Source organism: Cucumis melo, chromosome 10 (assembly GCF_025177605.1).
Source record: "Cucumis melo cultivar AY chromosome 10, USDA_Cmelo_AY_1.0, whole genome shotgun sequence".
Lineage (NCBI taxonomy): Eukaryota > Viridiplantae > Streptophyta > Magnoliopsida > Cucurbitales > Cucurbitaceae > Cucumis > Cucumis melo.
The window spans coordinates 24,286,050-24,299,763 of NC_066866.1; positions in this window are offsets into that span (position 1 = coordinate 24,286,050).

Below are 13,714 nucleotides of genomic sequence, written 5' to 3' on the forward strand. Positions count from 1 at the left end.
GAAGCTTTCCAATTCTCGTAATCGCCTCACAAACTTGAAGCCGAGACCACCATTAGTCTTGATCCACTATTCTTCAGTCTTAGAACTGTGTTGTGGGACCCGTAAGATGGAGGAAATAGAGAGAGATGAAATTTTGAGGAAGAACTTAGGTTTAAGATTATAGAGAGAAAAAGAGTATTAGGTTTATTTTGCAATTACAAATTACAAAAATCACCAAAAGTTCTTTGCCAATTTGAAGTAAAGTCTTTTTATATGTAAATTACATTCAAATTTGAATGTAATGAGTTTGCCAAATCTTAACACCTAGCATTCCACTAACTATTAGTCGAAGTGGGCTAGATGTCTACGTCTCATGTAGCCACTTGTTCTACTAAGTGTTAGTGTGTGATTATCCAACAAAATGTTGAACTTTTCCACTAACTTAGTCTAAGGGCAATATGGTAATTTGATATTTCAATCAAAGTCAAGCTTGACTTTTTCAAGTTAAAAATCAACATTTTGACTTTTTACCATTTTATCCATCTTGACTAATTTCGACTTCTCGAGCATGAATCCGTATTCATTTTTCTAAAATTTAAATCATACTTGAATATAAAGCCGGTCAAAATTTGACTCTTCAAAGCCAAGGGTCAACATTTTGACTTTTTACAATTTTGACCATTTACATCAATTCCAAGCTTCCGAATATGAATTTGTATTCATATTTTTTTAATATTTAAATCACATTTAAACATAATGTTCTATCTCAAACTTATAATAGACGCATATGTTACATATATTCATCGGTTTCTCTCTCTTTACCTAATTTGATCAATTCAAATTATTCAAACAAAATGTTCTAAGTTAACTCCTCATGCACTAGTAGGGAAACCTAATGGATCTATAGATCATGGGCTCTAACGATCCAAGATTAACTGATTAAACTCTTTTGGACCAAGCTAATCAACATTCGTTAACTACGGGTCATTCCACTAAAGTCCCATAGTTTTTATCCCCTCACTATAAATATACTTGAGTCAATTTGATATAACCATAATCAGTAAGTTAATCCTTCAAAGGTTATTCGTAACCTTGGCTGGATCAAAGTGTCGTTTTACCCTTGAAACTACATCTTGCTCCTTAAGAACCCTTAATCCACTATTGAACAATTGGTTTAAGATCCAACCTATAAACCGAAACCCTCTATAGCCAATGACAAGGTGAGACCCATTGTTCAAGACTTAGATTTAATCCTTAAGGGAACAACCTATACTAACCTTAAAGCGGATAGGAGAGAATTCCATCTTGCACCCTATGTCCCTAACTATCCACCTGATCTGACCCTTGATATTAGAGGCTTATTGGGTCAACGCTGATGAGTTGTCCTCACGCTTGTAGATCTAATGATAATTCCGTTTGAACAGAAGTTCATAGTTAACTCAGGATTAAGATTAAGCTACCTAGGTCATCAATAAACGAAATAATCAGACTTATATAAAATAAATGGTGTTATAATGATAAAATAGTTATTTGATGGTTCAGTCTTATGTAAACTCTTTATATAGGATGCCCCCACTTTCATGTCTCTACACGAATGATTCAGGATCACATCGTTTGTACTAACTACACAGGGAACCGCATCCATAGTGTCTATGAATAAGGTGTCCAACTTTTATTCATAAACTATAGACCGTTTTAGGCTATGTACTTGAACTTGATCAACGTTTATGTCTTTACATTAAGTTCAAGTTTACTCAAAATAGCCTTAGGACCTTAGTTTATTGAATTTAAGATTATAGTACTAATAAAAACTCGATAACAACTTTATTGAATAGAATATGAATACAACTACGACTTTTAGGACATAAATTCCAACATTAATTAATATTACTGAATACAAAGTAATGAATGAAAATCAACAATTCCTTGTGAAGTTAAACTTGGGATCTTGTAGCTATCAAGAATGGGATGTTGAGGAATTTCAATGTGTACATGTGCTTGTTGTTCTATAATTTAGATACTTATTCTTATGTATTTGAATTTTATTATAGAAATGCTATTAGCAACATACAGTGGTTGTATTCCACCTGTTGGAATTCATTTGGATTGGAGAGTTGAAAATGATGTTGTGAAAATATTCACAACAAGAAATAACATATACGATATCAAAGAAAAAAAAAGGCTATAATAGACTTTTTATAGTGTTTTTCGAAAGGCCTACAGCCCATGTTATTAAAAGTCTGGGGCTTTTTATAGCGTTTTTCTAAAGCTATAATTAATGTTATTATAGAGTATGAAGATATGGCTTATATATGTTCCTATAGAAACATTTGATAGTCTTTTTTATTAGAGCTATAATAAGTTTATATAGCTTAAACAATGTACTATGTCTAATATATAATAGCCTTTTTTCAATGCTATAATTTAGTATTTACATATGTAATGTTATGCTATAATAATTCTATTTAATTTTTTTCAATTATTATAATAACCTTTTGATAGCATTTCCTTTTTGGCTATGTAAATCTTTCTATAACCTTAACTTGTGGCTATGAAAGAGGTAACTTTTTTCTCAAAATTAATTTTTGAATTAATTAGCTTTGGATAAATTTTAGTTCAAGTACTCAACTTTAGTTAAATCTACAGACATAAATACTTCATAGCACAATAAATACTAATAACTTTCATTCATAATCTATTAAAATTACAAAATAAAATATTCAATAATTTACTTAAATAAAGTTGTGGTCTAAATGATACAAAGGTTGATAAAGTATTTAGTGAATGTACCAACAACATAAGTTAACCCTCAAAATACAAACAAAATTCACCAAGTGTTCAAGATTATAATATCATATAGATATGATCTACTATCATCATTGGTTCTTTTTTTCCTGGCAAGACACCATTTCATTCACCAGTATCTCATCACCATCTTGCTTAGACTTTGTATAGCGAGCGCTACAATGCCATATGCTAGAATGATTTCACAACAAGCTTATCTCTGAGACCTGGAATTCTTCCCTCACCTAGACCTGAGATTCGCTCTCACCAATATCGCGTGAGTTACCTGGGATTTTTGTATGCGTTCAGTCTTACGAATACATCACAACTTACAAACACGCGTATATAATAAGGGAACAATAGCTCACCGCATACTCTTAGCACAGATTATCATAGATTAATAGGGTATTTCATAAGCATAATCACATAGGAAAGAATACTAAAAAATCATATTTATAAAACATCTATTTCCAAGGTAAGAGTCATAAAAAAGGGTAGAAATTACATTCGAAACCCGATTTTTCATTCACAACCGTTTATAAATCACATTTTATCACCTTCTACAAAATACTCATTTTAATGATTGGAAAACATTTAACTGTTTGCTGAAGAACATTCATAACTACATTTAAATATCGAAACTTTTGGTTATTCACAAACACTAATTTTACAAAGATTACTCAGAGAAACATTGCTTATAAAATGTATTTCACCATTCACAACCAAAACTTATAAAACAAACACGTAAACATTTATAAAATAGATCTTATCACTCATAGAAACAGAGCTTATAAATCACACTTATTACTTTCAAACAATATTTAAAATCATTGTATCACTCATAATAGATACTTACCTCAACTTCCTCCTTCTCGATTTTTGGCTTTCTCTTCTCTCCGATTGTCAAAGGCATCGTTTGTTCAACATCTAAAACTTTCTCCTCTCACTTTCATCAAGAAAAATATGGAGTTTCTTGATTAAAAAACTAACTTTTCTTTTGGCTTTCGACTCTATTTATAAGGTCTTTCACATCCAAGGTTCACTTTTGCGCTTTATATATGTCATCTTACTAACACGTCGCGCGATGCCACCAACCCAAACTTTACAGTAATCCACCCATCAGCAACAATTTGACTTTCGCTTGAGACACACACTTTATCACTTTAGGAAGCCAAACTCTTAATTATCTGGCTGTCCTTTTCTCTTCCTGAAAAGTCACTGTCGTTTCCTTTCCTATAGCGAGTTGTCAAGTCACCTTAACAAGATATTTACTTCCTTGCCTCAATCTCTTGGGCGTAGATACTTCTTCTTACAGTACCATGCTAAATGCCTAACTCTTGGTGCCTAATGCATGCTTTTTTCTTGCTCGTTGTTCCCATTGCGTTCACAACTTCATCCGATAGAACCTTGGACTTACATTTTTCTTTTTCCATCGCCTACTCAATTTTTGCATCCCTTCTCGTGGAATATCCTTCTAACAAGGGTCCTTTGCCACAAGACTCCCTTTTTCCGGATCAGAGCCTCACAGATTAGGTGTTCTATACCAAAGGGGAAAATTCGTCAATTCGCATATTTTTAACTATTGAATCACAGTTATTAACATTTCAGCACGTTTTTTTAATAAATGATAGGTCTAAATGATTGTTTAATACTCTAAACAATCACGTAATGGTCTAAACAATCTTCTAATATATGTTAAACGATCATGTGGTTAAGTTAAAATAATCTTTGAGAACATCTAAACGATCTTATCATTACAAGTAAACGTTAAACTCTAACTTTATACCCTAAACCGTAAATGATCTTCTCATTACATTTACCAATCTACTAATAAAATCTAAATGATCATGTTGCTAAACCTAAACGATCTTGTAGTGTACCATAAACTATTGTTTAGGTAAGTAAATGATATAGTAATTTGATCTAAACAATCTCATGATAACATCAAAATGATCGTGTTAATTAATCTAAAGGATCATTTAGTTAAGTCAAAATGATCTTTGATTACATCTAAATGATCTTGTTATTACATGTAAACGTTAAACCCTAAACCTTACCATAAACGATCTTGTCATTACACATAAACAATCTTCTAATAACGTCTAAATGATCATGTTCCTGAACCTAAACAATCCTGTATTGTACTGTAAACGATTGTTTAGGTAAGTAAATGATATAGTAATTATATCTAAACGATCTCCTGATAACATAAAAAAGGATCATGTTAATTAATTTAAATGATCATTTTATTATATCTAAGCGATGTTGTTATGTAGGTTAAACGATTGTGTAGTTAATTTAAAATGATCAGATTTAAATGTGATAGATAATAGGAAGATATTTAATAGGAAGATATTTATACCTTTAATATAAGCTAAAATTATAGTTTGTAAGCACATGTATCATACTTAATAAGAAACTTACAAACTAGAGTAGAAAGAAACTTACAAATTAGTAAAGTATAAAACAAAGAAATTTTCAAAAGTTCCATGTAAATGTTGTCTGCCATTGTTAAACCAACTTTCCATTGCATGTAAATATTTCAGAACATGTAACCTACACATCCTTTACATGTAAATTTTATCTACCTTCTATCTGAAAGCTTCAGAATCACGGAACTTGATAAGAGCTTACCATAGTCTTATATAAACATCTTTGGAATCACCATCACAGTTTATAACCAATCGAGATCCAAATGGGAATTTGAAGAAATTTATGATGGAGTTGGAGAAATTGGATATAAGTGGTCTTATTGACTGCAGAAGAATCGTCATCCAACATTTGAAGCAGTTATTTGAAATATATAAGAATAACAAAGATCCATTCTAAACTTGGATGTTTCTTGTTGAAGTTGTCTATAACTTTCTATTAAGTTCAAACCAACATCCTTTGACCTATACATTTTAGATGTTATTACATGTAAATGTTATCTGTCTTTGTTAAACCAACTTTCCATTCCCTTTCATCTGGATCTTCATAATCACACAACTTGGTAACACAACCAATCGCTACTAGCCATAATATAAATGTAGATTTCCTCAACCTTGGAAGTTTCTTTTGTAGTATGTTGCCCCAATACATATGCACAAATGGATTTTTTAAGGCTCTAATTTCTTTTAATTTAGCACTTACCAGTCTAGAACTTATGTCAATGGAATTAATTAAAAGGTCTCATCCTTTTTGTAGCCAAACAACTCCACTATCTGTCTTTGTCAAACCAACTTTCCATTTCCTTCCATCTTGAAGCTTTAGAATCACGAAACTTGATAAGAACTTACCATAGTCAAAATAAACATCATCAGAATCACCATCACAGTTTCGATAAAGAGGGCCAAGGCAACCTTCATAGCATCTTCATCATCATAGCATCTTACACCTTTTTTCCTTCTTCTTCTGGAAACAATGATCATATACAAATAGAAGCTTCCGTAGTTGCTGACCTTTCCATTCTTTATCATCAACTATTAAACCAGTTGTCGACAAACCATAAAAGTAAACAACCATCCTAAAAACAATGATATATAATATTTTAGTAATATGTCCGATCGTTTAGAAAAACCTAAACTCTAAACCATAGAAGTAAACTGTAAACCCCAAACCAAACCCCAATGTCCCCAAACCCTAGAATATGTCCACGATCATTTAGTCTAGGTTAAGATATTGTTTGCATTGCATAATAGGTTCTTTAATCCAAACAATAACCACATGTGATAGATATATTAAACATACATGCGTAGATTAGAAGTCAACGAAATAAATTAAACCTAATTTTAGCTTATTATAATACAGAAATGAAGAAAATGGAGACAGAAATGTTTAATATATAAAGAAGATAAAGAATAACATGATAAAAAATCAGGCATAACATAAATAATGAACAAAAAATCAGCATTTCACAAACACAACTATGATATTAAAGACAAAAATGGAAACATTATTATTTAGCAATCATGTGATTCTTTCCTCCTATAACGTGCTTTTTTCCTCCTCTAAATGTTTGAAAGAAAAAGTTTGAAAACTCAAAACCTAAATTGTTTGAGAGTACGACTTTGAAATAAAGTGATCAAAAATGTAGAAAACTCTAAATATGCGCTGATAGGTCAATAAAAGTGATTTGACCATTTTACAACACAAGAATGGACCATTTTTCCCCTAAACCCTAAACCCTAAACTTCAAAGTGTCAAATCATTTTTATTAACCTGTTAGTGCGTTTTTGTATATGATTGATGTAAACGATCATTTAATAAACTAAAGATCATGTAATAATCTACACAACATTGTAATATATGTTAAATAGTCCACGTAAACTGACGGTTTTTCCCCTAAGCCGTAAACTATCAAATCACTTTTATTAACTTGTCAGCGTGTTTTTGTACATGATGGGTCTAAACGATCTTTTAATAACCTAAACGATCATGTAATGATTTATATGTTAAACGATCGTGTAGTTAAGTCAAAACAATCTTTGAGAGCATCTAAACGATCTTGTCATTACATGTAAACGCTAAACGCTAAGCTCTAAACCGTAAACCATAAACGATCTTGTCATTACATGTAAAAAATCTACTAATAAAATCAAAATGATCGTGCTGCTAAACCAAAATGATCCTGTAGTGTACCATAAAGGATCATTTAGGTAAGTAAACAATATAGTAATTAGATCTAAACGATCTCCTAATAACATCAAAATGATCATGTTAATTAATCTAAAGGATCATTTAGTTAAGTCAAAATGATACTTGATTACATCTAAATGATCTTGTCATTACATGTAAATGCTAAACCCTAAACCCTAAATCGTAAATGACTTTGTCATTACATGTAAATGATCTTCTAATAACATCTAAGCGATCGTATAGTTAATTGAAAACGATCTTGTAGTTACATCTAACGATCTTTTAAGTAAATCTAAACGATCTTCCATCCAAATCTAAGTGATCGTGTTACTAAATCTAAATGATCTTATTATACATTCTCCACGAGCGTGTAGGATATCAAGGGACAGACAACGATAGTTTTATATCTCTGTGTATCTCAGACCCTAAAATTTAAAATTGGAAATAGTTTGTAAGCACAAAGATCAGTGTAAGACCCATAGTTAAGACTCATAGTTAAGACCCATAGTTAAGACCCATAGTTAAGACCTGTAGTTAAGATAAGAAGTAAAATTTGACTAAGTATCCTGAAACAGGCCTTTTGGGTGGACTACACGAGAAGAGGTTGGTTAGTCCGCAAGAAAGGTTATGCCACAAGACTTTTGAAAGGTTAGGCGATTAGAGTTCTTCGTGAAATGGAACTTGGCAAGAAGAAATGAGGAAACTTCTAAAAAATTTCTGAATTTATTTAATGGGTCACATGTAAGGTTTAAGTTATGCATGATTAAGTTAAATATTAAGATCACACGTGTACCACTAAGAAGCAAGAGGTGGCAGTTTACCAAGAGCTTAAGGGTGACTAAGCTTGTTTAAGGAGTAGTATCATAGAGGATGAGATCATAATGTTAAGGAGTATTATTTTAGAATTTTTTAGAAGAAAATATTAAGTGTTGAAGTACTGCCAAAAGTGTTTACTTGAGAAGAAAAAGAAGAAAAACCTTTGAAGTTTAAGTAGAAAAATAGGCGAGTGTTTTCTTTAAAGTATTTGAATGATTTTAAGCATTCTTATAACTTCTTTGATGGTTTGAAATGATTATTTTAATTTAAATGTTTCTAAAAGATATTTACATGAAAAGCTTATATGTTTCAAAGCATGATTTATGTATTTCAGAGCGTAACTTGTTTATGAAATGGTGTTCAAACCATTATTTACTTATTGTCAATGAGCTAACTATTATGTAGACATAATGAGTTAAGGAAACCATGGGGTGAAAGTGGCTATATGGAGATGAGAAGTTGGCTACTACGTTGAAAGGAGCGTATTCCGCTTAGCGACTTGAGCAACAAGGGCTAGTCTATATATTCTTGGATGTTGTTGTCACAATAGTCTAAACGCAAAGTAATGAGACCTAGCGTAGAGAATGGTTTGGGATCCTTGGCGAGAGGAATGTTGGTAACTAATGTGTGTTTATGCAAAGAGAAGCATTTATGCGAAATGATATGTTTATATGAACTGATATATTTTTGTTTTATGTTATGTTTGATGAAATGAGGTTTGGAAAGGTATTGCGAAAAGGATTTCTTAAAAACCTCACTAAGTCTATAGACTTATATTTTCAAATTTTATCTTCCAGGAATCAGACATTAAGGCCAAGTTAGGAAAGTTGAAGGGCTTGCTAGGCGAGAAGGCTACCAAGGCGTTTTACTTTCTATGTTCAAAGACTTGTGTTATTGTATCATGTTGTATCATGTTGTACAACGTTTAGCTTGAGTTTAATAAAGAATTTTATTCATTAGCTTCTTATGTGAAGTATTCTTATCACCTAAAAGTATAATTTCTAAGTTTGTGGTTAAGAGGCTAGACGATTAAGAAAAGCTTAAGGACCTCAAGATGAGTGATTTGGTATTTAACGGTTAAAATGCTCGAGTCATACTATGTCTTGCATACTAAGCAAGAACGTGTGTGGGGCAGGGTGTGACAATTAGATTTAGTAAGAAACTTACAAACTAGAGTAGAAAGAGACTTACAAATTACTAAAGTATAAAACAAAGAAATGTTCAAAAGTTAAAATTTACAAACTTGAAGTTGTGCAAACACTATAAATTGTCTCTAAAGTACTATGAATTGTGTCTAGAAGTATTGAGAAATGTATAGGTCAACGGATGCAGCAGAATTAATGTATTATTGAGTTGAAAATCATCTTTGTTTTTTCTTGTTGGTTTCTTCTTTTTTTTAGATTGGTTGTCTCCATAGTGTGCTTGAAACCTTTGGCTTTTTTCGTTCCCCCATTTTTTTCTTTTTTTTTTTCCTTTATTTTCTTTTGTTTTCTTTTATTTTCATTTCTTCTTTTGCATCTTCTTCACTACTATCACTGTCAATATCTTCTTTAGCTTCATTACAACTTGTTTCCCCTTTTGTCTTCTTTTTGTTGTAAACAGAATTTTTTCACGATCAATATTTGTATCTCCTTGATTTTGCACCCTTTCAACTTTCTGATCCTCTTTTTCTGTTTTTTTTCCTTCAATGACTTGCTGTAAGAAATTATTAGTGTTAATAAGAAAAATGAATGGTAGACAATGATAGTTATTTATTCCTCTTAGATAGACAGAGATAGGGGAATATCACAATATTTACATTTTGCTCTTGGCTTTGTTTTGTTTTCCTCCTCATATTTTCTTCTTTATCACTTTCATTTGATGTTTCATTATCTTCTTCTTCTTCTTCAACTTCTTCTTCTTCTTTTTCTCCATCTTTATCTTCATCTGTTTGAATGTAACAAAAAGAAAAACAATGTTGTAGGCAAGAAAATGTAAATGATCGTGCAAACATTTCAACGATCGTGTAAACGTTTTAAATGATCGTGTAAAATATCTAAACAATCATGTAACCAATTGTATAATTAAGAAAGAAATAAGACCTCGGTCAACACTTGTATTTTTTGTGTTTCTAAAATTGTAATCTCGATATCATCTTCTTCTTCATCATCATCTATTTGCATATATATAAAGTAAGAATGTTAAAACACATCATATACATGTCTAGGATTGTCCATCTTATATATACACATATAGAGGACTATCTCTGACTATCAAAGATAGACAAATTTATTGTTTGCAAAAGAATTAAACCTGTAGCAACAATTGTGTTTTTGGTGTTTCTAAATCTATAGTTCCTATTGTTTCCAAATCACTTTGTGTTTCAAGAATCACAGTTTTCTACATAGAAAAAAAAAGAAGAAAAAGAAAAAACACAATTGTTGTTTATTTAGAAGTTAAGCAATTTTAAACAAAACAAAGTAGTAGATAATGATCTAAACATGACTAACCGTAGAGCAATATGTTGTTTCGTAGTCGATCATTGTATTAATTTCTTCATCTTCTTCAAAAATGCCAAGTGTCACACTTCGTGTTGCATGCAATGCAAGACACAATATGACTGAGTATTTCTAATGTATTAAACACCAAAAAGCTCTGCTTTAGGTCCTTAAGCACTTGCTTACTTCATACTTAATATGGAATTATACTTTAGGCGATATAAAGCAACTTAACAAAACATAAGAGAACAAATGATTTCTTTGTTAACCTTTAACTATGCTTGTTACAACACTTTACAAGATACAAGAAAACAATAAAACTTATATTAAATGTCTGGTATCCTCTTCTCGCCTAGCAACTTCTCACCCTTTCCTTACTTTGGCTTTAACGCCTAAACACCTGGGAAGTGAAAACTTAAAACATAAGCCACAAGACTTAGTGAGGAAGTTTAAAGAAAATATTTTTGGAATACATTTCATAAGCATCAGCATTTCAAGCAAACAGGCTCATCATCTCATAAATACAACTTATTGCATAAACAAACATTAGTCATAAAACATTCCTTTCGCCAATAACCTGAATCACTCTCTACGTTAAGACTCATCATCTTGCATTTAGACTACTGTGATGTTCTTTTCATCAGCAGCATTCGAGAATATGTTGATTCTTTTCTTGTTGCTCAGGCCATCTAACACAATACACGTCTTTTATGCATTGGTCGACTTCATTCCACGATGTAGTCTTTTTCTACATGGCTGCCTTTATTCCTTATGTGCATATAACAATTAGCTCATTGATAAGAAGAAAACTAATAGTTCGAACACAGTTTCACATTCATTTGAATCACATAAGACATACTTTAAACATAGCATAAACTTTTCAATCGAAATCTCATTGGAAACACTTATATATAAATCATCTTTTCAAATTAGTAAAAACTTTTAAAGAAAGCTTTCAATCATATAAAACACTTTGAAGAAGGAAATCACTCACAACAACTCGTCTTTTTTTCTCGTCAAACACCTAATTTAACTTTCTTTCTATCACCTAGGACCAGCTTACACCCAACTTTCCCTTTCAGATTTCCAGTAACAACAACTTATTATTCTAACTTCTTCCTCTATTTATACTAGTCACAAATTGGATCAGTCATCTTTAATCTCTTAATAACTTGCCAGCTCTTACGCTTAGTGGTGCATGTGGAAGCTTGATGTTTAACTTAACCATGCTTAGTTTAAACTCCTACATGTGGCCCATTAAGTATCCTTGAGAAATTTTCCAAAAGGTTTCCTTACTCTTCATCGACTAGTCTTCAATCTGTAATAAATCTTAGTCCGCATTTTAAGGTTTCCTCGCCTTCTCTTTATCTCGCAATGAAATCCAACGCCTACTTCTTATCGCCTAGCTCTATTCAAAATGCCTTCTCTTAAACACTTCATCAAATTTCAACCTTTCTTAGGTACAGGTGATCTCACACCAGAGCTATAAGTAAGTGGTTTATTTTTTTCCACAACTCGTCGGTACACACTTTCTTTCTCTATCTATTGTTATGGAAGTTTTACTTAAGGTAACCCAACATTCAAGCTTCTTATAACCAGTGTCAATATACTTTTTATTTCTTTTAGGCCTTATCGTAACAAAATTTGTTCTACTTCTATTTTTTCTTGGTTTTTTTTTTTTTTCTGATTTCACTTATTTCATTCAAGATTTTATTTGTTTGTATTATTCCTATGTTTGTTTCTATTTCTTTCTATTTTTTATTATGTTTCTCTATCTGTTCTTTTTTCTCCTACTCCTCAACCTCAATCTTTTTGAAATATTTCAAAATTGTTTGAGACTCTTATTCTATAGAGACGAGTGACGTCACAGAGAACTACAAGTAAAATGATGTTAGATGATTAGTGAAAAAGTAGCAACTGTATTGATAAACAATGATAGATTTTTATCATTGTCTATTCTAGATAGACATGGATATAAATCTATCATTGTTTTCCTAGATAGACATATATATAACATGCTTTAAATTTATTTACATTATCAGATTAAAAAATGTTCATGTTTAGAGTCCTCTAGTCACTTGACTCCAAACGTTCCCATGTCACGATTGTTGGCCCTTAAATTCCAAGCTTTCTTCCAAACGCAACATCTAAATTGGGAAGTCTTGGTATTGTCTCAAAAGCCCAATAGACTAAAGTTAGGGAAAATTCTTGAAGGTATACAACATACGTGTCGTTGTATGATACTTTCTTAAAGAATTGATATGTTAGGATATCGGATAATCTTCTTCATGGATAGTCTTTAAAAGTTTCTTCATGATCTCCAATATGTCTATAAGATGTTGGAGATTGATGTGGTTGTGTTGTTGCTAGGGAATTAAAAAGACTTCTAAGATATAGAGATTAACTAATTTTTCTTTTAATGAGTCTTCCTTATTGCATAGTGCTTTGAAAGTTCTCTCTATATCTCTTCTCGTTATAAAGTCGTCGGGAGGAAAAATGACATTTTTCAAACCATTCTTTTTTCTTTCTCCTAGATTTAACTTTGGGAATTTGTGCCCTTTTAATCTAGTGACCAAACAGAATTCTTTCTGCCCAATTCTGCTATATGTCCATTGAAGTTGAAAGCAAGAACATTAGACTTCTTTGTATGACATTGCTTCCTTATTAAGAAATTCAAGATTTTTGTTAGTATTTTGGCCATTTTAACTTTGAGGAAGTGGCCAAAAGGTTTGTTCGTCAAAACTCTAGAAAAAGTTGTTTGGTCTCTATTTTTTATTTGATTAAATTCAATGTCTCTAAACTGTAGTATACAACAATATTCTAAGATCTTTATATTCATCTTTCATAATTATGTCATTTGGATGGTGTTTGACCTGTGGGAAAGATATAATAAATAGTATGTTATAAACCAAGAGCTAGTGCTAACAAATATACAAATATAGAGCACTATTCAGATTGATATTGACAAAGATAGAGCAATGGGACAAAGATAGACAAATATAGCCAAAAATAGAAAAAAATAGAGGACTATACAAATATAC